General features: G+C 38.3%; 1 protein-coding gene across 2 annotated transcripts in view; it reads right to left on the reverse strand.

Moving 5' to 3' along the window:
• LOC135713136 (potassium voltage-gated channel protein Shaw-like) overlaps nucleotides 1–24,064 on the reverse strand; it is a 399,326-nt gene extending 375,262 nt beyond the window's left edge. For both annotated transcript variants that reach the window (XR_010518710.1, XM_065236251.1), the window contains exons 1-2: nucleotides 23,378–24,064; nucleotides 9,296–9,756 (exon numbers count right to left, since the gene is read on the reverse strand). The gene's annotated coding sequence lies outside the window, so the exon portion shown is untranslated. The remainder of the gene's footprint in view (nucleotides 1–9,295; nucleotides 9,757–23,377) is intronic.
• Between the last annotated feature and the right edge of the window lie 345 nt (nucleotides 24,065–24,409).

Consider the following 24,409-nt stretch of genomic DNA (forward strand, 5'->3'; position numbering starts at 1 on the left):
TATCCCATTACGGCATCATGGATGCGAGGGATCATTGCTAGGGTAAGGTTCAGGTCAAATCGTAGATCCAAAGATTGGAAACATGAAAATGTTTGGCATGCAATAGCGATTCATGCGGAAGTTTAATCATATATTTTTTCAATATCAATAAAAAAAATTTCTTCAACTAAAAAAACACGGGCAGGATAATAAATCTTTGTATCTATACTCTGAGATAAAAGGTTAGATTAGTTTAGATTACTTATAAAAAATAAAGCGTTAAGCGTCAACGTTAGCGTTAACGTTGTTATGATATATTAACTTCGTAGATTGGATACTAGCGACACTCACGACTCTTTTAAAAATCTAAGTCAGACTACTTTCAGGAATAATGCTGGGGAGTAAACATTGATTCCAAACTAAACATGAATTCCAGAAGAATGACTGTCGATAGGGAAGGAAATATATTATTTACTAAACGGTAGGCTACCGACTTAGCGACACCCTCATAAGTGCTACAGAGTTGGCGATGCAATTGTTTATGTATTGCTCATTTAATGCCTCTTCGACTCCCTGGGAATGATTTTCTACCCAGTAAGCAGAAACGTTCCCTCCAGGGTCATCGTGCATCTCAGAGTCATAACGCTACGCGAAAAAACATGACTACGTTTTCGCTTGGTATGTAACGAACGACTGAAATACGTGATAATTCAGATTTGTTGTTATTCCAATGTATTCACATTAACAAATAAAGCGATTAACGAATCTTGAATGTGGAGGGGCTTGAGATAAAACTCATGATGTTCTACTCAGTAAGTAAAAATGGTCACTCTAAGGCCTTCAAGCCCCTCATATCAAATCAAACAAGTTACGTTCACGTTCCTGGTTGCAAAAACGGTGACGTTGATGACGGTGTTAAGTTTCACAAAATACACGATAATCAAGCGATGTTACTATAAGTCTGATCGGACCAGTGATTTATTCAAACTCAAACTTGACGGCGGTGCTCTTTACACAAGAATAAGCCTCTACAACCGATGATCCTTTAAATCTGGAGACAAAAAAGCTATGAAAAAGCGCATATAACTTCATTGAATTCTTTTTTTTTTATTAGCTCTTTATTTGTTTCAAATTCAAAATGAATTACATTTCATTTAAAACTAGGTGCTCCAGTTACTGCAGTGACTTACCAGCCTTAATTGTTATGATATATATCTAAGTGTTTTTACATTGTTCCTGCCTTGGAAATTCAGTATTTCAAGCATGTTTTATTTTAAATCTGCATGTCAGTAAAACAATTGACATTTTAAAATAAAACACTAAAACTAAATCTTATCTATTAAAAAAGAGAATTAATCGTTGCAATTGAGGATTGCAACGATTTTTGCCTGAAATTATTAATTATTTTGTTGGAAATTTGTTCTAAAGTCTCAACATTCGAAATTCTATGTACTTCGGTAGTACTGTACCAGGGAGGCAACTTCAAAATCATTTTCAGAACTTTGTTCTGAATCCTTTGAAGTGCTTTTTTCCTGGTAGTGCAACAACAAGACCATATTGGCACAGCGTAAAGCATGGCCGGTCTAAAAACTTGTTTAAATATTAGAAGTTTATTCGTCAGGCAAAGTTTGGATTTCCTGTTTATAAGAGGATACAAACATTTTATATATTTGTTACATTTGGCTTGAATGCCCTCAATGTGATCTTTAAAAGTTAATTTTTGGTCAAGTATTAATCCAAGATATTTCACTTGGTTTGACCAGGAAATTGGAACTCCGTTCATAGTGACTATGTGACTACTACTAGGTTTCAAAAACGAAGCTCTAGGCTTATGTGGAAATATGGCGAAATCCAAACTGCTCATCTGCAAAAATTGAGTTCGTATTGATGTGAAGCATCATTCTATTTAAAATTATCTTTTCAAAAAGTTTACTCATTGATATTATGGGGTTGTACGCAATGGTGACGTATGACTACGTGGTCTTATTTAATAAACGTTATTTGTTAACTGCAGCAGGAGCTTGTGTTTTGTGTAGGAATAGAAATTTGAGCGAGGTTATCTCTGTTTATACTCTTTAGCATGACGCGCTTGACTTGAAGCGACTCACGAAGAGCTACTGATTCCGATCAATAGCGGTGCAGCTTCTTCCTACTTCTATGTATGCTCATGTGGGCTGCAGCTCGCTTCTTGCAGGCAGCCTTTCGTTGTGTACTGGAGAACACCAACACTCACCACGCGGTTATTGAATAAGCACCGTTTGACAAGATCGGACGGAATTCAACTTTGAAATCTGTGTGAGGGAAATCGCTTTTCGCAGGCAATCGGGGATAATTTTAATTAGCATAGCAGCAGTTGCACATTTGTGCAATTTTCAATAGTCAGACTTTGAAAAATGATAAAGTCATAAATTTGATTCGTAAGGAAACATCCTATCGATTGGCGTATTAAGAATTAAAATCCATTATCTCTGGATCAAAATCAGACCACTTTCATGCCGCGACCGACTTTGGATTTTGAAATTGCATTGGGGGTGCCTTCAAGAACATGGTTTGTTAGATTTAAACATATCTAGATAGAGCTGGAAGTAAACGTAGCAGCTTTTGTAAACAATGACTTCTTGATGATTTTTAAGAATTCAAGGCAAGCCCACTCAAACTAACATTACCGTCGGGTAGGGGAAGTCTTACCCTACCTGATGGTGATGTTGATTTGCGTGGGCAAGCCTTAACTTTCAAGACATCATTGAAAGAAGTCATTGTTTACAAAAGCTGTTACGCCCTTTTTTTAATAAAAATACTTAAATAAATACTCTTTTAAAAATTGTAGGTGGTCCTGAAAAGGACCGTTTTGTCGTGAGGGTAGAGTAACATTGAGCTATTAGGGTGTTAAACACATATGAGGCTGGTGAGCTGTATGTTGTTTGGAATGAGGGTAACGCGTTTGGCATAGATGGCCCACAATGGCTCACGAAGAGCTACTGGTTCCGATCAATGGTGGTGCGGCTTCTTTCTCCTTCTATGGATGCTCATGTGGGCTGCAGCTCGCTGTTTGCTGGCAGCCTTTCGTTGTGTACTGGAGACAATTGGTGATAATTTTAATTATCATAGCAACAGTTTCACATTCGTGACATTTTTAATAGTGACATTTTGAAAATGATCGGATGCGATGATCTTAAATTTATCAGTAGGAATATTTCTGATTGATTGATGGTAAAATTATTAAAATGGGCCAGGGGCAGCTGAGCTATTAACGTTCAAAATCTTTCATAATTTTGTTACATGTTCCATTTTCGCTTTTCACAAAGAAATCATTAGAAATCACATACGTAGTCCTACGTCAAAAAATCATGATGCATTATTCGTAGTCACCTAACCGTAAAAAAAACCGAGAAACATGCCACATGCAATTGAGGTCATCAGTTTTCATTTTGTTTGATTTTTTTCTGAACTATACTTTTATCATATTATTATGTCTTGAAATAAACGAGCTAAATGAACTGAATATTTTGTGAAGAGCTTTGAGTGTGTTTGTTTATTTCACTTAGATTCCGTTATAATTGCTTATCTCTTGACAGATACACGTATTTCGTCTACTACTTGCAGACTTCATCAGTGCCAAGTACTCAACACCACTTACTACCACCGGTACTTGGCACTGACGAAGTCTGCAAGTAGTAGACGAAATACCCCAAGTAACCAAAAGTTCCGCATTCAACGATAAAACTCACTTTCAAGTTCCATAAAATTCAAATGAAGTTCCGACAGAACCTTCAAGCTCCATAAAGTTCGAATAAAGTTCTGACAGAACTTTCAAGTTCCATTAAGTTCAAATAAAGTTCCGACAGTACTTTCTTCCCAAGCAACAAAAAGTACTGCATTCAACGATAAAACCCACTTTCAAGTTCCAAAAAATGCATTTAAAGTTCCAACACAACATTCTGGCTATTTTAGAAACTATAGAAAGGGCTCATGCATCAATTATGCCAAGCTAAATCGAGGAGAAAATTACCCCCCCCCCCTTATCGTGATGTTTTTCCTATACCTAATGAATTGCTTGTCACAAAATCTTAGACTCCACCCCCTAGAGCGTGACATAATAAATGCATCAACCCAAAACACACGAGAAACTTCACGCTCCTAAAAGTTTCGATGCGTACTCCTAGCAACTTGAAGTTCAAAAAAAGTTCCAAAACGGAACGGTTCCGGAACTTCTTAGCAACTTGAAAGTTTCTAAAAAGGTCCATCATAGCCCACATGAAGCAATCCGCACAGGTCTTTATTATTATAACAAAATTTAATGTATGTACGTAAATATGAAATGATCAGTGGTTCAAATAAATCACTATTCTTATATTTATGCAGTGCATCAGCATTCTTTCAAAAAAAAAAAGAATAAAGAGTATTTTCCTGGATTCGAACCGTGAGAGTGTATTCAGCACGCGATCTACGATTGCTAACCACTGTGCCACAAGTGTGTAGGAATACCATGCGGGCACACACCAATTTAAAATTCATCAAGGTGTTGTGTTTCGTATTCAAGCAGTCAGCTGGCATTGAAAACTCCAAAAGTAGCGGTTCGTGCTGGGGCTCTACGCAGAAGGACTGGGTTTTAATTCTTCAAACAGCTCACCAATACTACTACTAATGATGATAAATCATACACATTCATGCCTGCCTTAAGAAATAAATTTCATGAAGGCCTGGATTTAGAATAAACATTCATAAAAGTGCGAACTAAATATAGAATTGATGTTCAGGACAAAACCGTTTTTAAACTTATTTTCTTAACAGTTCCGTTCAAGTTCCACCAGAAGCTGCTTAGAATGCTCTTCAATTATAGTACCGGAACTTTCAAGTTCTTATAACAACTTAAAAATGAGGCTGCATAGAATTCTATAGACCACCTTCAACCAAGCTGCTTAAGCCACAAATAGCATTTAATCAGACCTTTGGGTTACTTGGGACGCGTATCTGTCAAAAGATAAGTAATTATAACGGAATTTAAAATAAATAAACCAACACACTCAAAGCTTCATTCATCGAATATTATCAAAGTAACCCACTCAGATTACATTTAAAAAATAGTGCAAATGAAAAAAATTTCGATGAACATATTGCTAACTTATTGACACTAGGATCATCAGTACTTGTTTTAAAAATATAACAAATATTTAGAACACACTTCAAAAAACTATCAAAGTTACGGTATTATATTTCAGTAAGTGTACCAGTTTTGGCCATAGGTTCCTATTGAAGCAATGAAATGGGGTTGTTAGGTTGTTACCAAACTTAAGTACTTATCCTCGGGTAAAAATGTCAAGGTCACAGGTATAAAAATGAAAGTACAATATGTAGAATCAGAACCTACGTAACTAAAAAGCCAAAGATTTAAATAAACTGAAGGAGAAATTTCTTGGCGAGATCGACTGTTACAAACTATGTTGGAGGTTATGTGGCTTTTAGTCTTTTGATGCTCAAAAACGGGGTTTTAAGTTTTCATCTGACTTTTCGGTCACATGTATTGTGCCTTTTTCAAAGAATTAACTAAATTCCGTTTTAGTGTTAAGAGCCCACAGTAACATAGTTAAAGTGACACCAAAACGAAAAATTGCACCCAAGTTCAGCTAGCCGGTTCAATTTGAATTTTCCACCGCTACCGCAAAACTGGAGTGGTCATCATAGATACCGAACATCGTGACAATTGTGCCTATGCTGTGGGCTTTTAACACTTAAACGGAGTTTAGCTGATGGAGAAAAATCGATACAAATCTCTAATAAGTAAGATTCTCAAAGGCTTGGTAGCCATCATAATGAAGTATGAAATTGGGTTGTTAGCGGAATGCTTTAAATAAAAAGGCAAAAAAGGTTATCTTTTATTTAATTCCACTTAATTAATTTTGGTATCCATGACCGATACGTATTTCGACTACAATGTGCAGTCTTCATCAGTGTCATTCCCACTAAGGAACTTATCAATTACTAACGCCTTTAAGTACTCATCCCCCAGGTAGGTTAGGTTTTGATACGTTCTTTAGTGGAAATAACACTGATGAAGACTGCACATTATAGTCAATATATGTATCTGTCATAAATACCAAAATTAATTGAGTGGAATTAAATGGAAGATAACCTTTGTTGCCATTTTACATAGGTTGCTATTTTGGCCATACCTCAGAAAAACGATTGAATCACAATTATCGTGCGTTTTGTGGGTCAATCAACAATCTAACAGATCTCAAACTTGTAAAAAAAAACGTTAAATGTCTCCAAAACATAACCCAAACTGGAGCATGGCATTTCCCCTATAGAAAAAAATGTTTGCGCTTAAATTTTCTCATGCCGTATATTGAAAATGGTGGATTCAAGATGGTGTTTTGTTTTCAAAATGGTCAATTCAGGATGACAGGTCTTTCTTAATACAAAATTGTTGTAATGCCAAGATTGTGGTAGATTTGGTTGATGGTCGAGTCAAGAAAGTGGATGATTTTCTTGTGAATTTAAGATAGCGGGTTAATTTCATTGTGTATTGAAGAAAACGGGTCTTTTATAAAATGGCCGTTCATTCTGAATGCATTGTTGTTTATTAATTTATTTGATAAGGCTCAATCAAATTAACTAAACAGAGCTGAGGATTCTTGGTCACTTAAACATCTTAATTACATTACATCTTAAAATTACAGTCAAAAGGTACAACTTAATAAACACTTTATCTTCCACTATCCATAAAGCCTCCTCCTCCATCAGAACTGGAACCGCTTCCAGTGGTTTCATTGTATGGCAGTTATGCCAACGGGGGTCAGAGCGCTTCCATTGTAGCAATGGACGCAAAACGTGGTCAGCACTCACACACTCATCACTGAACGGTTGCTTTCCAAAGTCGACGACGCATCGACCGAAAGAAGTGCTGATGAACAACAATGAGGAGGACCACACAATGGTTGCTGCCGAGAAAACAGATGATCGCGTGGCACACATCGAGAGTGGCCTGCTTTTGTCGAGAGCCTAGTGAACACTTAATTTTGAATGCAATATTGTTGTATTTAAAAAAAAAAACACTTAAAAAAAGGACATATAGAGGAAATGAATGTAATGTCGGCCTAAATGCCCCTAAATTGAGCAATCGACAAAATTTTCAATAGCGACCAAAACTATCCATTAGTACCGTCCCAATAACGCGTTCATCTAGATAAAATTGTTAAATAGCAGATTATTGGCGATGGGCATAATCTGGGGCCTCCCTTAGCTCAGTCGGTAAAGGCGCAGCTACAAAGCAAGACCATGATGGAGGTGGCTGGGTTCGATTCCCGGTTCGGTCTAGGAATTTTTCGGGTTGGAAAATTTCTCGACTTCCCCGAGCATAGAAGTATGATTGGACTTGCCACACAATTATACCAATGCAAAAATGGTACAGGCATCGAAAGCTCTCAATTAATAACTGTGGAAGTACATCTAGAACACTAAGTTGAGAACACGCAATAAGCTAATATTGCGATATGCAATAAGCTTGAAAAGCGAAGAAGAAGAAGAAGAAGACCATCTTAGATTCATGAGCCAACATTACAGCCATTTCTCCCATTTTTCAGATTTTATGTTAAATTCCAAGCTGGAAACAGTATTTCAATTATTTTAGTTAAAATTGGAGATGGTCGATTTCACGTACTGTTATCACTTCGCACTGAATGACCTATATATGAATTGAACTTCCAAACACAATTTAGGTATCAATTTTTCGTCGCCTCCCGATTTCACCGTTCAAAAATAATAAGCGTAGATGTATTAGACGTTTTTTTTTATAAAATTCCTTTTATGGTGAGTTACTATTGTGGCATATGGGTTTTCTATGTATCATATTAGGAATATTAGGAATTTCCAGATGCTTTTACAGGTACACACCAAAATAGAAACGAGTAGCGAAACGGCCTCAGAATTTGATTCAATTTTGAGATCCATATATTCAGTTTGGCTAAAGCCACGGTTGCTGATATACTCGATGAAAATCTGCCTGAATTTCAATTCAAAGTTTGGTTTTTTATCAGTGAAATGCGACTGATATGAAACCAAACTTTGAAATGAAATTCAGGCAGATTTTCATCGAGTCTAATCGGATAAATGCATCCAAATTGGTGCATATTTTTGCTCAGTCTTTAAATAATCGTGGTTTTTGCGACATCTAGGAAACACAACTAAATTTAAGTCAGATTCTACGGCCGTGCTCGACTGAAACATCTACCCTATGTCTTCCAATGATGCTGATAATAGCACGATCAGCAATATGTTCTTTCAGCCTAGCAATCAATTTCCATGAACAACGGCTAACCATAATTTTACTCAATGGCATCTGTCAATAAAACTACCGCAAACTGGCCGCATCAAGCAACCGACTGGAATAAACATGCTTGTAAACACTAATCCTTGGCAATGCTCCCATAAAGCAACGTTTTATGAGAATCGAAATCCGCTCATAATATTCGACACTACCACAAACGTCGTCATCGCTGTTAACTACAACTATAACCAACCACGTCATTGTTCACATAATTCTTCAAATCCCATTTAATGAACCGCTTGCACGGCAGTTCGCTGTTCCGCAGCCATCAGCTGCAAATTAATAGTCGATTGATGTAATGGCTTTCGGGAGGCACTTTGAAACTTTACGATCCATGCCTGCTTTAACAACTATTGACACACTCGATTTTTTTGCCTTCATTTACTTTCTTCCCTTTTCCATAATCCATCATTATTGAGTTTCAATTTGTTCCAACCTGAATAACTTGTTGAGGACCTTCCGTGGCGAAAAACACGTTTTTACCTGTATTCATCCAACTTTCGATCCATCATCCACCGTCGTCGTCGTCGTCGTCTTTGCTGGAATAGAACCAACCGGCAAAGGTCGACCGGAGGAGTGCTTCTGTTCCGCGGGTCCCAAGCAGTGGGCGGGAAGGACGACATAAAATAATCGATAACGACACTCACTCACCCACACTCGCACACACCTTTGCGCCGCCGTTCGCTTTTGGCCTACCCAAATGGAACGAGTTGGAATTCCTAGCTGGAGCCAGGCCCCCGGTTTCCTCGTTCCAAACCGCACCACTGGACTGACTGGTGGGAAACGCATTCAAACGAAAAGAAAAAAAAAATCGATTTTATCGACCCGCATATCCTGCCACCATCACCACCCGGTTACAAAGTAGCTCGGTAGTATTGGTCGACATTGGGTGAGGTCTACCAGCATGGGTTCGACCCTGGATAGCAGTAAATATTCGTTATAATTAAAGAATGAATTATTTAGGACCGGCGTGTGTAGAAGCAGACCAACCTTTTTCCACATTCAGTTCGGGAGCATAATTGCCGGTTTCAGTTGGTGATCCGTTTGCTGTGTTTCCTCACATCACCGGTGGGTGGTTGGGGTGGTATTATTTTTACCGCCGACCTTCACCCGATACGATGCGATAGCTGCGGGGACGGAGACTGGCACTGATTTGAATCTTCAATGCCAGGCAATCGGCTGCCACGGGGGGAGGTCACTGGAAGTTTTCACTTTCTCCTGGAAATTTGGTATTGACCACTTGGTAGCTGCTCACACTAATTTCCGGTTCGACTAATTTCGACTTTGTTGTTAATTTATTCTCACTGTGACACTGTTGTTTCGTTGTTTTCTCCTACTGTACGGTCTCACTCTTTTGAAGGTATTATTAGTGTAGAAATTCGATTTTCACTTCACTGGCACTGCATTCTCTTTTATTGATTCTGTGATAATCCATGGCGTTCTGTGGAACACTGAAGGGAATTTTATGAACCACTGAGTTGCGACAGTTTTAGGAAAACACCGAAAAGCAACTTGCTAAAATGATCTTCAGGACCTGTCTTTAATCAGTTGCTTTGTGGAAAAACTTAAATTGGGGTATAAAGAAACTCAAATATTTTTTTTTTAACAGTTGAAGACCCAAGAGAATTAAAGTAACTAAATAGTAAAAAAAAATCTGATCAGCGGAGGATCAATTCCATATGACAGGTTTATAGCACTTAATGGGACATCGAAGAAGGATCCAAAGGAATTTCCAAACCAGATCTGGTAAGCTGAAGGATATATCTAAAATGATTGTGAGAGGTGTAATAAAGCAAATTTAATGAAAAGCACAGTTGGCTCCAGAGTGACTTCAAATTCAAACTCATGAAGTATTACAATGAGATCCAGGAGACTTACATCGAGGATTCAGAAGACTTTTAACAAGAGTAAAGGTCTTTCATAAGAAAATTTGGAAAATTTATGAGCTTGATCTGTTAACCTAAAGAGATTTCAAAATGACTTCATGCTCTGATCAACAATATAAATTGACCTACACAGCTCGAAGAAATAGTATAAATGTCTGTTACATATGATGCACATAAATGGAGCGTCATATATCATACAAGCTTATATTAGAGATCATGTAAAGTTATGATATATTTCAAGCAATTATTCAAATATTGTATGTAATCGTCCATCCTTGTTAACAACATTTCGTGCAAGTTACTAGTTTGCGTTTAAAGAAATTCAAATTTACATGTATGGATGTTTACATAATCAGTAATATCCAGATAACTACTGTGTAAGATATTGGTCTTCTACTGAATTTTTCTTCCGACACTGATATTTGTAGTAAGCATGATATCAGGAATAACAAAAGGAAAAAGTTTATCTCAATATATCAACTTACATTGCTTTAATATTACTGATAACATCGGTATGCGATTAGCTGACACATATAAGAAGCATTTGGAGCAGAACTTTGAATATTAGTGGTCCCTTTACGATGTCAACGTCATTTGCGCACTGATATTGAGGCGTCCTTTTGTATGGCGTCTGGTATGCTTCAGTAAACAAGTATAATTTCAGGAGTCTTCTCAGCTTACCCTTGAAGTTTATAAGACGTACTTCAGACATTTCCTAAAAAGGCTTCTGACCATGTTCTCAGGGACGAATATAATTTGCCTGGTAGATTAACATTCGAGTACCTCTGGACTAGCTATTTTGATTTTCCCAGTTGACTCTATTGATCCTTTGGACTGAAGAAGCCGTCATGATTTGCCTTCAACATCATCTAATAGTATTTGAATTATTTGAACCCGGAGTTCTCCAACAAGAAAGAACTTTAGTATTGTTCTGGAAATTTTATGAAAGTCCTTTGAAATGATGTTGGATGGCCTAAAAACTTGTCCAGGGGATTGTCTGTGATAATGCTATGATAAAATTTCGAACGCAGATCAAATGTCAAATTAATTTTATGAGGACAAAATGTCGAATCGAAAATATGCATTTTATTTCTGAACATTCATTCACGTAAACTTGTATTTCAACTTGTAGGCAATGTTGTTTAATAAAGGTGGGTTTTTTGTGGTTAATATTTGCTACATTTAATGAAATGTTTTAGAAATTCACACGATTTATACTGAACACTTATATGATATGTGACTACCCAAGTAACATTGCAAGTTTTAAGAAGGTTTTAAAGAACCTCCATAAACCCCAAATAGTAACTTGGGTATTCATTGTTGTGCATCATATTGAACAGAAATTTAAACCCCTTTTTCGAACTATGTAGGACTGGAAAAACGGTCGAATGTACATAACGTCAAATGGTCAAAATGCCGAATCAAAAAAAAGTCGAATGAAACTTTAAGTGGCAATGGACAAAAGGAACCAGTGTTCGGAAAATCAATCCCAGTCGGTGACACTGGGATGTTCTGAGGTATAACATCTCTTGCCGTTGGTAGCCCCGTAACATGGGTAGATCACCTTTTCGTGGTACGTTACGGGATGTAAGATCTACCACCGATTCCTAGTCTTGATTACTTCAAACTAGGGGAACAGGATTTTTCAGTAATCAAAAGAACACATCTTAGTCCTTGTTACTTTTAATGGCTTGTTGATAGTGACAAGACTCGGCTTTGTCCCCCGAGGATGATCTTGAAACAAGGAAAAAATGAGTTAGTTAGTCTTCATCTATGTGATTCCTAATCTATCCTTTGTTCCCTAGTTTGAAGTGGTTAAGACTAGGGTTCTGATGCATGGTCATTATCGGTGTCATTGCTAATGACAAAGGGGCGCGCCTTTGGAGGGTGTTTCAACACTCCGAACGGTATTAACAGCAGGACCTTTAAATTAGAGTCGGATCCTTGCGATAAATACAAGAATTACAACTGTTAAAAAAATCGAATATTTCATCATTTCTCAATAGTGATAGAGTAAAACGACATGCACTGAACTAAGGACGCGGGATATACTGGAAATTACTGGTCGCAGAGGTGTTAGGTCCCGAACAGAGAAAAAAAAAAGCCGTTGGACTCCGGTTCGTGAGTTGATGGGTCGATAGGTAGTGTCCAAGTGTGGGAGATGCCTCCCTAGCGTCGGTAGCATTGGTGCTCAGCACGGAAAACAAGATCGACGAACACAAAATAAAGGAAAAACGAACGTTTATCTGCCAAAAAACTGCTCATATTGTGAAGAAGGGCTCAACTCCAAGAGTGAGAAATAACCTTCGAGCATTTGTAGTAATATGATTCAAAGTCTAAGTTTGATTTGCTTGCTTCTCAGCATATTGCCTTTCCGACCATTCTTCCTTTTGAATTTTCGATCCAAACAGATAAAAATATTTTGTAATTTTCAGCTACAAACTGTATCAGGATTAATAATACAAAATTATACGATTTAAGATCAGAATTCCAAACTTACTTAAACTGAAATCTGCACGTTTCTGTAAATTCACATCGTTTTTTCACTGAAGCACCGAAGCACCGTAAAAACATCAATATGCCAATTGTATAATAATTTTACAAAACAACTGAGCACTAAGAGTGAGTCGATCTTCTTACCATTAAAAAATTTAGACTTTTTCAGTCACCGCCCATTTCCACTTCTTTATCTTTCGACATTTTGACCATTCGACCTTTAGCATCCCATTGGCCGTTTAAAAATGTCATGGGATGCTTTATCTGTTTGGATTTTTTGTAAAGTTTGACGTTTGTAAATTCGATCTTTTGCCCCTCTAATTTCTAATAGCAATTTTGTCAATCCAACCTTTTGTCGAATTCAACTTTTTGCCCTTTGGACTTTTTGTCCTTTGGACCCTGCGCTTCGGTCAGAGAGCGTATAGGGCGTCGTTGTGCCAATTTGGTCGTGGCACATTTCGAGTATGAGAGAGTAATTGCAGTTAGATCAAAAATGCCTGAGAAAAATGCAAGTACTTTCGCAGATTACCCGAAGTTGCGATAGTGAAGGTATGCTCACAGACAAGCAGACATAACACTCTTAAAACGTTCATCAAAATCGTTTTTAACGGTCAATTTAAATGTTTCTTAGTTGGTAGTACTGCCGCTTGTGGTGCACATAATTAAATCCTTAGCGTTTGACGTTTACACACTACAACCATCTGTTGAGTCTATTGCCCATCATAGTGTATACGACAGATGATGGTAGGGTTTACAATGATAAATGTTCAATGTGTTGTGTATGCTTGTCTGTGAAATAACATTGAGGTAACATTAGGATAAAATCAAAATATTGAGAAATATTACGCATCACTTTCAGAAATACTTCACTTCGCAACTGATGAACCATTCTGACGGCCATATGAGTACCCAAGTAACCATATAGTCGCAATATAGCTTGTATATTCTTACTTTGCTTGAGTGTGGTTAGTTGGGGAATCTGATGAAACTATCACTTCTTGAAACACGGAGCGCTCGGAGCAATTAACGGCGGCGGAAGAATATGGTGTCCAAATTTTTGTTTACATAAGTTTTTTTTTTATTATAGAGATTTTTAGCCATATGGCTAGTTCATCCTTTTGTTTTCATAGGAGAAAATTCGGTAAGATCCTTCCATTGCATTATTTTATGATTCTTCAATATTGTACAAATATTTACACATTACACACAACTACACATAGTAGCTCGGAGCGTTTGGTACGGTATGTCCACGCATCTTTCCATCCCTGTAGATTCAAGAAATGTTCCCATTCATTTCCAAGAATCATCTTTGCGGCAAATACAAAGCAGTAGGCCTGGCCAAATTGATGTTTATATCATATCTCAGGTATGCTTTAAACATCAATTAGACAAGAAAAATGATTAGACCTCATCTTACCTAATCATTTTCCAGGATGCTTTCTCGTACTGGCTGCGTTTGTATAAGATTAGATTAGATTAGATTAGATTAGATTTGGACTTTTTGTCCCTTGGACCTTTTGGTTTTTTCGACCTTAATTCCATTCGGCCTTTTGATTTTCGATCTTTTGTCTTTCGACCATTTGTCTTTCGATCATTTCCCAAGTTACCAATAGTTCCGCATTCAATGATAAAACTCACTTCCAAGTTCCATAAAGTTCAATTAAAGTTCCGACCGAACTTTTAAGTTCCATCAAGCTCAAATAAAGTTCCGACAATACTGTTTTCCTAAGCAACCAAATTTTCCGTATTGAACGATGAAACCCACTATAAAGTTCCACAAAGTGTATGCAAATTTTTAACACAACTTTCTGGCAACTTTAGAAGCTGTAGAAAGCACATGAGGAAATTCAGGCTCTTTCAGTTCAAAAAAAAAATCCTAAAAGCATCCATAAGCACTTCGTATGAACTTCAGGCATGGCTGAAAATATGGCCACAACAAAGTTCCTAACAACCCAGCGGAACGTTTTAAAGTATCTTAAAATTTCCCAGCGGAATTTCTTAGCTACTTGAAAGTTTCTAAAAAGTTAGTCATAGCTCACATGAAGCAATTCGCACAAGTCTTTTTAAGGAACATTTTTTTTGTTCTATTTTTATTATAGTCACTTTAACACTCTTGGGTTATTCGTGATTTGTCCGAGGGTGAGATTTGAACTCGTGACTTTGACGTGAGAGGTATGGATGTTAAGCACTACGCCGGGGTCGCCCGGAACAAAAATTAATGTACGTAAATATGAAATGATCAGTGGCTCAAATAAATCATTAATCGACTTTCTCTTTCGCGAATAACTCGACTGCAAATGAATTTCCCATTTAGTGTGTTGTTTCAGGCGCAAGCCTACATCATCTTCTGTCGAACTGCACTGAGAGCTTAGCGAGAAATTCGTTTATTTTGCCGTGGTAAACCAAAGAGAACGTAGATGAAGAGAATTGATCGAAGAGGATAGGCCCTTTTCAAATGCTACGCGAGAACTCTTAGATTTCATCCAAATATAAATATAAATAAAAAGCAATTAGTTGGATTCGTACCCGTGTATTTGGCATGCGATCTACGATTGCTAACCACCAGCTGCAAGTGTGTTGGACTATCATGCGGGCAATAACCAATTTAAAATTCATCAAGGTGTTGTGTTTCGTATTCAAGTCAGTCAGCTGGCACTGAAAACTCCAACAGTAGGCGGGGCTACAGCTCACTTTAATACATCTCAGATCACGTAGCGGTTCGTGCTGGGGCTTTCAAGCAGAAGGACTGGGTTTAATTCTTCAAATAGCTCCAATACTACAGTTACCAACGGCCCTGTTACCATCATATCATCCATCACACCAGCCCTCATACCAGCCACAGTACAGCCAACAATTACATCAGCAACAGACCACTCTGCACGGTCAGCACTTCGGCCAACCACCCGATCATCGCACCAGCCAGCAGAGTCAACATTCTAGCCAACACCTAGATCAGTCCATCAACCAGCGTAGTCAGCATATTCCAGCCATTAACCCAGTCAATACCACCCGATCGATATCACACCCAGTCAGCACATTCACCAGGGTAAACAGTCATGGAACCAAAGCCCACGATAAACTGCCAGCATAAGCAACCTCAAGAATAGGCACACAGCCCCGACTTAACTGCAATAGGAAATGCAGCATGGGCAGTTTATCAGGTGGAACCATTTTTATAATACCAAAATTGAATAAAACTCACTTGATGTTTATGTTGCTGATAAATCAATTCATTTCATACCTGCCTTAAGAAATAACTTTCAAAAGACCTGACTTTAGAATTAACTTTCATAAAAGTGTGAACTAAATATAAAATTGGTGTAGAGGACAAAAACTTGTTTTAACTTATTTTCTAAAAGTTCCGTTCCAGTTCCGCCAGAAGCTGCTTAGAATGCTCTTCAATTGTGGTACCAGAACTTTCAAATTCTTATAACGCCTTAAAAATGAGGCTGCTTAGAATTCTATAGACCACCTTCAGCCAAGCTGCTTTAGCCACAAATAGCCTTTTATCAGAACTTTTGGTTTCTTGGGTTGTCTTTTGACCTTTTCTCTTTCGACTTTTTGTCTTTCGAACTTTTGTCTTTCGGCCTTTTGTATGTCGACCTTTAATCTTTCAACCTTTTGTCTTTTCTAATGTTTTCCTTTCCGCAATCTAGTGCCAATCACCGACGGACATCGATTGCCATCCATTGACGGTAATCGAATGTGCAGGAAGGCAGCTTCCACACCTGCGTAGGATATCGCATCCATTCAAATTTTTGTCTTTTACCTATTTGTCTTTTGATCTTTTGTGTTTCGATCATTTGTCTTTTGACCTTTTGTTTTTCAACCTTTTGTCTTTCATCCTTTTGTCTTTTAACTATTTTTTGACCCTCTGTATTTAGATTTCATTTTGATTAACTCATGAAGTCGTCCATAATTTCCTTAAAACTGCTTAGAAGGCATTTTGGATTATTCACCAGCAGAGTCTTATGAAATGTGACCAGGAGACTGTCATATTTATCCATTGAAATTGTCATGGTAATCCTCCAAAATTGTCTTGGATTTGCACTGATCTTCCTTTTAATGATCTCTGATAGTTTCCTGAATAGAGTGTTTATTTCTCACAAATATTCATTAAGTTTCCCTGAAGACACTCTACTTGACTTGCCTTATGAGCAGATCCAGGCAAAGTAGCAAAAACAAATATATTGGAATCGATTTTCTCCGATTTGTATAAGGCTTCTCGTAATTGTTTGTTATGGGCTATGTTTTACATTTTTAAATAAAATTCGGTCATTGGACCTTGTGAAATTTTAAAAATTGTGTCCTTGTAGTACAAAAAAGGCATCAATGATCGAAATGAAGTCTGAGACAGAGTTGTACACAGAAATGTGCTGAAGTGGACTCTCCAGACTTGTTTGAGGGTTATTTGGATTCATTCATGAGGTCATCTAGACTTGTCTTAAAATTCCACATAAGATTGTTTTTGGATATTCTTCAGGAGTCCAAATAAATACCTCCAGGAGGTTTTCTGATAATACTCCTAGAAACACTTTGAAGTTTTTCTGATGATCTTCTTAATCAACTTTGATTTTTTTTTTTTTGACTTCCTATTAAAGTTGTTTGCAATGATTAAGGAGAGTCTTTGAACAAGTTCCAGAGATTCTTTAGGATCATTTAGCTCAAACTTTCACTGTAAACTTCCCAACTAACAATTTTCGCAATGTAAACGCTTTACTAATTTCATTTATACAGCTTATACAGCGAACTTAGTCAACTACTTATGGCTGTTGGGACTAGAGATGGCCAAAACCAGCTCATCTGACTGATCGGATCAAACCCGTCCAGCTCAATAAGGGGAGCTGATTCTCTGGAACAGCTCTTCAGCTGAAATTTTGACACAAATTCGAAATCGTAAAGGAAATAAATGGTTTTGGTGACCTTAAACCAATTTAGAGATATATTTTAACACTACATAAAATAGTAAAAGTAATCTAAACCAATAAATCCGTAGCTTACAACATTGCTCTACTTTTTAGTTGAAAACGCCACTAACGCATCAACTGAACAACCAATCTATAACTATATCGCGTATGATTGATAGAATTGACGCCTTTTCTCATGCTAAAGGGCGAACACGAAATTATTGTGACACCGAAAATGTCATGCCAATTTTCTTATAATGTTTAGAATCAAACCAAAATTTTAGGGTAGTTTTATACATATATTTACTTCAAAAATCAAAAGAAAAGTTAATCGATGGAGCCTTGAGTGTAAAATTGAACGTATTTTCGCTTGATGCCCTCCATCAAAGTCTTTACAGTGTCATCCGGTACCAGTTTCTCAGTTTTTTTTTTCCATTTTCTTAACATGTCCTTCTCGTCTTTGACTGTCTTCTTGCTCTTCCGAAGTTCCCGCTTCATTATTGCCCAGTACTGCTCCACCGGGCGCAGCTCCGGACAGTTTGGCGGATTCATGTCCTTTGGAACAAAATGGACAGAATTGGCCTCATACCACTCCAGGACACTTTTAGAATAGTGGCATGATGCCAAATCTGGCCAAAATAGCGGAGCTTCGTCGTGCTGCTGCAAGAACGGCAAAAGGAGCTTCTCGAGGCACTCAGATTTGTAGATCTCGCCATTTACTGTGCCCTTTGTCACGAAAGGCTCACTCCTCAGTCCGCAAGAGCAGATGGCCTGCCAAATGAGATATTTGGAGGCGAACTTCGACATTTTCTTCTTCTTAAATTGGTCGTCCACATCGAACTTGCTCTTGCCGGTGAAAAACTCCAACCCCGGAATTTGCTTAAAATCGGCTTTTATATACGTTTCGTCGTTCATCACACAGCAGCCATATTTTGTCAGCATCTTCTCTTAGAGCTTCCGTGCCCGAGTTTTAGCCGTCGATTGTTGCCGCTCATCGCGGTTTGGGAAGTTCTGTACCTTGTATGTATGTAGTCCAGCTCTCTTTTTTGCATTCTGGACGTAGCTCTGCGACATGCCGATCTTTTTAGCCAAATCACGGTTTGAGACGTTGGGATTTGCTTTAATCATCCGCTTCACCTTTCCCTCCGTCTTTTTGTTCTCCGGTCCCGGTTTTCTTCCAGCTCCTTTGCCGTGGTCCAACGTCAACCGCTCCTGGAACCACTTCAACACTATGGAAACGGTTGAATGGTGAATGTTCAACATTTTTCCCAACTGCCGGTGCGACAGGTCAGGAAATTCCAGGTGTTTGGAAAGAATTTGTTCTCTGAACTCGCGTTGGTTCACCTCCATTTTCGTTGAATCGAAAAACACGACTTCGAGTTTGACAGCATGTACACAATACACATCAATGAGAAAGTGTGCAAAATTTGGTTGATTTTTACCCAATGGTAAAAAAGTTATGCCCTGTTGAATGTGTCGCAATAATTTCGTGTTCGCCCTTTATGCAATTCAGTCTACACAAAGATTTTAATGCTGATGTTAATTCTCCAGCAAAATTGCCCTCACTATTCTCAGCTCTGATCCGCAGAATCACGAAGAATCGAGAGAAAAAAAAAGCTACGAAGAGCTGTCATCCTGAACAGCTCCCAGTGAATCATTCGGGTCGATGATTCAGATCCGGAGCTGAGCTGTGAGGTGGAGAGCTGCATTTCACAGTTCGGTTATCTTCTTTTGTGCGGATGTTCCGCTCCCCCAGAGAATGATGGGAAGAGAAATGAGAGCACATATGCTGCAGCAATAACATCAGAAATAAGAACCGGGAACGTAAATACATTGGATAATATCAGTAGACATTTTACATAGTGTAAAACATGTAAATATGTCTCTCTCCCATAAAGTCGCTTAGAAGTTTGCTTTTACCGTTGATGATATCGATCACATGTTATATTACGCGCGCATCTTGGTTTACGCGGTGGCTGTTCAATGCGTAAGTAGAGTGTGGAGTTGTTTTAGACTTGTTATATCAGTGAGCTGATGAGCTGCGGTTCCTGAAAATTAAATCGCGGGTTATCAGCTCACTTTAGTGAATCAAGTTTTTAGAACAGCTTGGGAGCAGATCGCAAATCTCTAATTCGGATCCAGAGCTGAGCTGTGAGGTTGTGAGCTGCATTTCGGTTTTCTGTTATTTGCTGTTGTGCGGATCTTCTGCTCTTCCAGAGAATTATTAAAGGAGAGGTGAGAGCACATATGCTGGAGAAGTAACATTAGCAATAAGAGCCGGGTACGTAAATCCTACATAGGATAATACCAGTAGAAATTTAACATCGTGTAACACCATACAGCCACTTGGAAGTTTGCTTTTACCGTTGATGCTATAGATAAGCAGGCACATGTTGTATTACGCGTGCATCTTGGTTTACGTGGTGGCTGTTCAATGTGTAAGTGGAGTAATGAGTCATTTTCTGAAAACTTCCGCTATAAGTATGATGGAATGGTTTAGCCTCGTGATTTCAGTGAGCTGATGTGCTGCGGTTCCTAAAAAATGAACCTCGGGTCATCAGCTCACTTTAGTGAATCGGGTCTTTAGAACTGCTCGGGAGCGGATCGCCCATATCTAGTTGGGACGGTTGGGGACAAGCTCTTATTGCACATCCATTTACGATTCTATACAGCTGTTATCCTGCATTTTAGTTGTGTGTCAACTTGAAAGGCTCTTATTCAACCTTTTCCCGGTTATCCAATATTCACTACACAGCTATCGCTTGAAGCCAGGTTAAATATTGTTTTCGTTTTTAGTTAGAGGCAGGCATGGAAAATCATTTGCATTCATTTCGTGCATTCATTTACATTCATTTGCCCCTAACTTTTTTCATCAACAGAATTCCGCAAAATGGTGTATGAAGCTTTTGTAGGTTTTGTTATTAGCTACAACTTTTGCCCAAAACTCAAATCCGTATCTCTTATGTATGACGAACCAGAGCGAATAGAAGCCACTACTGTTTTTCAGTGAATGTAATTTACATTCACTGAAAAACAGTAACAGTTCTGCCCGCTCTAATTCGTGATGCATAAGAGATACGGATTTGAGTTATGTGCAAAAGTTGTAGCTAATAACAAAATCTACTAAAGCTCTATACATCATTTTGCGGAATGCTGTTGATGAAAAAGGTTAGAGGCAAATGAATGTAAATGATTGCATGAAATGAATGTAAATGATTTTCCATGCCTGGTTAGAGGAATGTATTAAGTATATTTTCCAGCGAATTTAATTAATCGAAATTTGTTACAAAAGCACACCAACTTAGCTACGCAAACACAATGAGCTGAAGTAAAAAAAAAACCTACATGTCCTTCTACAAAGCTGAGTAGAGGCTGTATAATAGTGCAAATGATTCACTTTTCTCGGCTAGTTAATTCAGCTTTGTAAAGAAGCAAAGTAAAAGCTGTAAAACTGTACACGTCTAAAAATAAACCTTTTTCACTGTCCAAAGTAGCGCTAACAAAGTTTATTAGCTGAGTACAAGCTGTTTAGTTGTTGTATAAGCACTTTTGCTTATGATATGAGCAAGAGTGGTAGGTTGTGTAGAAGCCATCAAATGAGTAATATATTTACTTTATCAGCTTTGTTTTGCAGCTAAACGTTGAAAAATGATTAATATTTGCATAGAAGTGACATTAGCGTTTATTGGCTGCAGTTATTCAGTGCGACTGACAAATTGAATGATGGTTGTGAAAAAGTTGAGTAAACGCTCTCCAAAACTTTTTTCCGCTTCATTACAGCCCAACGCTGGAAACGTTGGCTTATAAAGCTGGAAATGTTCGTTGGGTCCCTTCTGCATTTGCCTCAAATATTCCGTAGATTTCCCCAGTAGTCCTTGTGGACTTGCTTTGGAGATCATTTGGATTCATCCATAAGGTCCTCTAGATTAACCTTTGATTTTCACCAGGAGTTCCTGGAAATGAGACCATGAGACTCTTTGATAATGCTCCTGAAAATCCGAGGAAAGAATGGTTCTTTGATATTATTTCAGAAATTTGTCCCCGAGATTCTTTGTACCGGCCGTTTTCTGAAATTTATTTAGAATTATCTTAAAATTTGGACAATTTATCCATGAGATTCCAGGTGAATACAAACCCACGTGGTACTCTGGAATTTCCTTAAACATCCTCGATGGTTTTTGAAACATTATCCAGGAGTGCTCAGAGACTCTCTGGTAATGCCTTCAGAAATGCTGGGAACATGACCAGCAAATTCTCTTAACGTTTTTGAGGTCATTCTCTACCTTCACTTAACACTTTCAGGAGATCCTTATGACTCGATCTGAAAACCTCCTGGGGTTGTCCTCCAAAGCTAGCATGAAATATGTTAAGGCAAGCACTAGAGTTTGAACATACCCTTGAAACCTCGTAGGCTTTAAATTCAACTGATTTGGCTCTAAAAATGCCCTCAAAGTTATACCAAAGAGTCCTTGAGGATCACCGAACTTTTCCTGAAGACCATCTTTGTTTAAAACCCTCTCAATTATAACTCATGTAACTCAATAATTTCCCATAGTAATTCACTGCAATTTCCATACAAACTTCAATTCATTAACGCAACCTCTAAACCTTCATAAATCTTTACATTTTTTTTAATATAAACAATTTCTGTGCAAGTGCCTTGACCCTAAGTAGATTATATCAACCTTAACAAAACCACCACTTGTTCTTACTATTTCTCTGTAATGTACTGTCACTGACATACGAATACAATAAATATAACACAGTATCATCTGCCTCTGCCATGGCAGGAAGGTCGGAATCATTATCGTCTTTTATTCATCAAATCACAATGTAGGAAAGGGTCCTGACCGTGCGCGATCAAACATGCTTTGGGGTATTGAATCGAACCTAAATACCAAAATGAAGCACCCTAATGTGCATGGATATTTGAGTAGCTCAAAATGTGGCTAGTTATGGTAACATGGAAATATCCTAAATAGAACGTAACCTATCACATTAAAGACAAATGCCCCAATAATCAATTCAAATGCACAACCGGCTATCTGAATCATTGAGAAATGACCAATTCCGCTATACGACATTTATCAATTTGAACAAATTTTTAAAATGAAATGTGTATCTCCTCATGACTTGTTATTTTAAAAAAATGGTAAATGGTAAAATTACGACTGAATAAATGAGTAATGCCATATCGAATTATCGGTCATCCCAAGCCGCAGTTCTGGTTTTATGATGATTCTCTAGACATGATTTAGACTTGTAGAATGCTATACAATCTTGATAAAACTGCCAATGCTACTTGGGATATTTTTTTAAATCGATTGGTGGACTATTTGTCTGACACTCAATTTGAACTTTTAGTGCTACAACTAGCATAGATGTTCTAAAAAGTTATTCAGTTCATGCATTGATGGAAGCAATTCCAATGGAAAGAGGCCTGTTCAACAATTTCCCTAGTCGCTTGATTACAATCATTCCTTATTTGACCAATTAAAGCAACTCCTCATTATAACTTATTTTCCACTACGCAACTGAGAGCAGTTACACTGTTTGCCGTAAGCCCTAAGGATCCACAAAATGTCCAACGAATGTCAGTTGACCATAAGACCAGTAAACTAAAATGCAAATTTGCTTCTTATGAAATCAACCAAGCGAATAATTTTCCAGACTAACAAAAAAAGATCAAACCACTTTTTTCTTCGAATAAACATCATCGAAGTTTTCCGTTTATCTTGTTACTTTTCGGTGTTTTCTGCACCGAGAATCACTTGTTCTGTTACCTTTTCCGACCGCTCTGCTTGATTTCTCCGCTAAATCCGTTTTCAGGGGGCACAGGAAAAGTTTTTCCAATCCCACTCACACCCCCCACACACACACACACTCACACACAGTTAACTGCACTTCGTGGGAAAAAATCTATACTTCTTCCACCCGAGCACAAATTACCCACCGTGGGGTCACACCAATACCGTCACCAATCCTGGTTAGCCACTTCCTTTCTCAGTAGTCATCAGACCCACTTGGCTACTTTTGAATTCAATTCAACTCGCATTAAGTAAAAGCAGCAGTAGCTCCACCACTGCTGTTCGAATGTCCTTTTCCTAGATGGGCCCCTCCCTCACTGCCACCACTGTTGGCACGCTTTGTTCACATGCACTCGTGCACAATTGCACACCCTCCCGGAGACCCCCTTTCAGGATCTGATTCCCAGTTCACGACCCATCATCATTCGATTACACTGAGTAACACACGGAACCGGTGCGGGCGATGGTGGTCACGTGTGGTCGCACATTCGCAGCAGTCACTCGATTCACATATAGTAAGGTGTAGTTTTTCTCCTCCGATTGTAATCACAGGTTGGGAGGCTGTCGAAGGGGGTGGAAGGCAATGCCAAAAGTTTCTTATCCTTCCTTGTAACACAGTGGCTCTTTTTACTTGGGACAATCGCAGGCATTACACACTCGGACGACGGCTCGAACACTACTGGCGAGCACGGCTCTCAGTAACTGCTTTGGCACTGACTACAGGCACTGACGGACAACGTACCAACTGATGTCGGATCCGTATGCTAAACAAAGAGAACATAGAGAGCATAGAGATTGAGAGTGCGGTGAAAATCGATGAAAACTCCGATGGCGCTCAGAAGGATGCTTTTCGTCGAGAGTCGTTATGATGAGAGCTTAGTGTGGTATGGCAGCAGCAGCAGCAGGAGAAGTGAACTTGGTGCGATGCACGTGTCTTTGTTTGCGTTGGGTGGTGGTGTAGAAGATGTTTGGATGCTTTTCCGACTATGGAATGGTTCGGAAAATGGA

This window comes from Ochlerotatus camptorhynchus, unplaced genomic scaffold (assembly GCF_037179485.1).
Source record: "Ochlerotatus camptorhynchus isolate MF236.1 unplaced genomic scaffold, CSIRO-AGI_Acam_v1.1 ptg000539l, whole genome shotgun sequence".
Lineage (NCBI taxonomy): Eukaryota > Metazoa > Arthropoda > Insecta > Diptera > Culicidae > Ochlerotatus > Ochlerotatus camptorhynchus.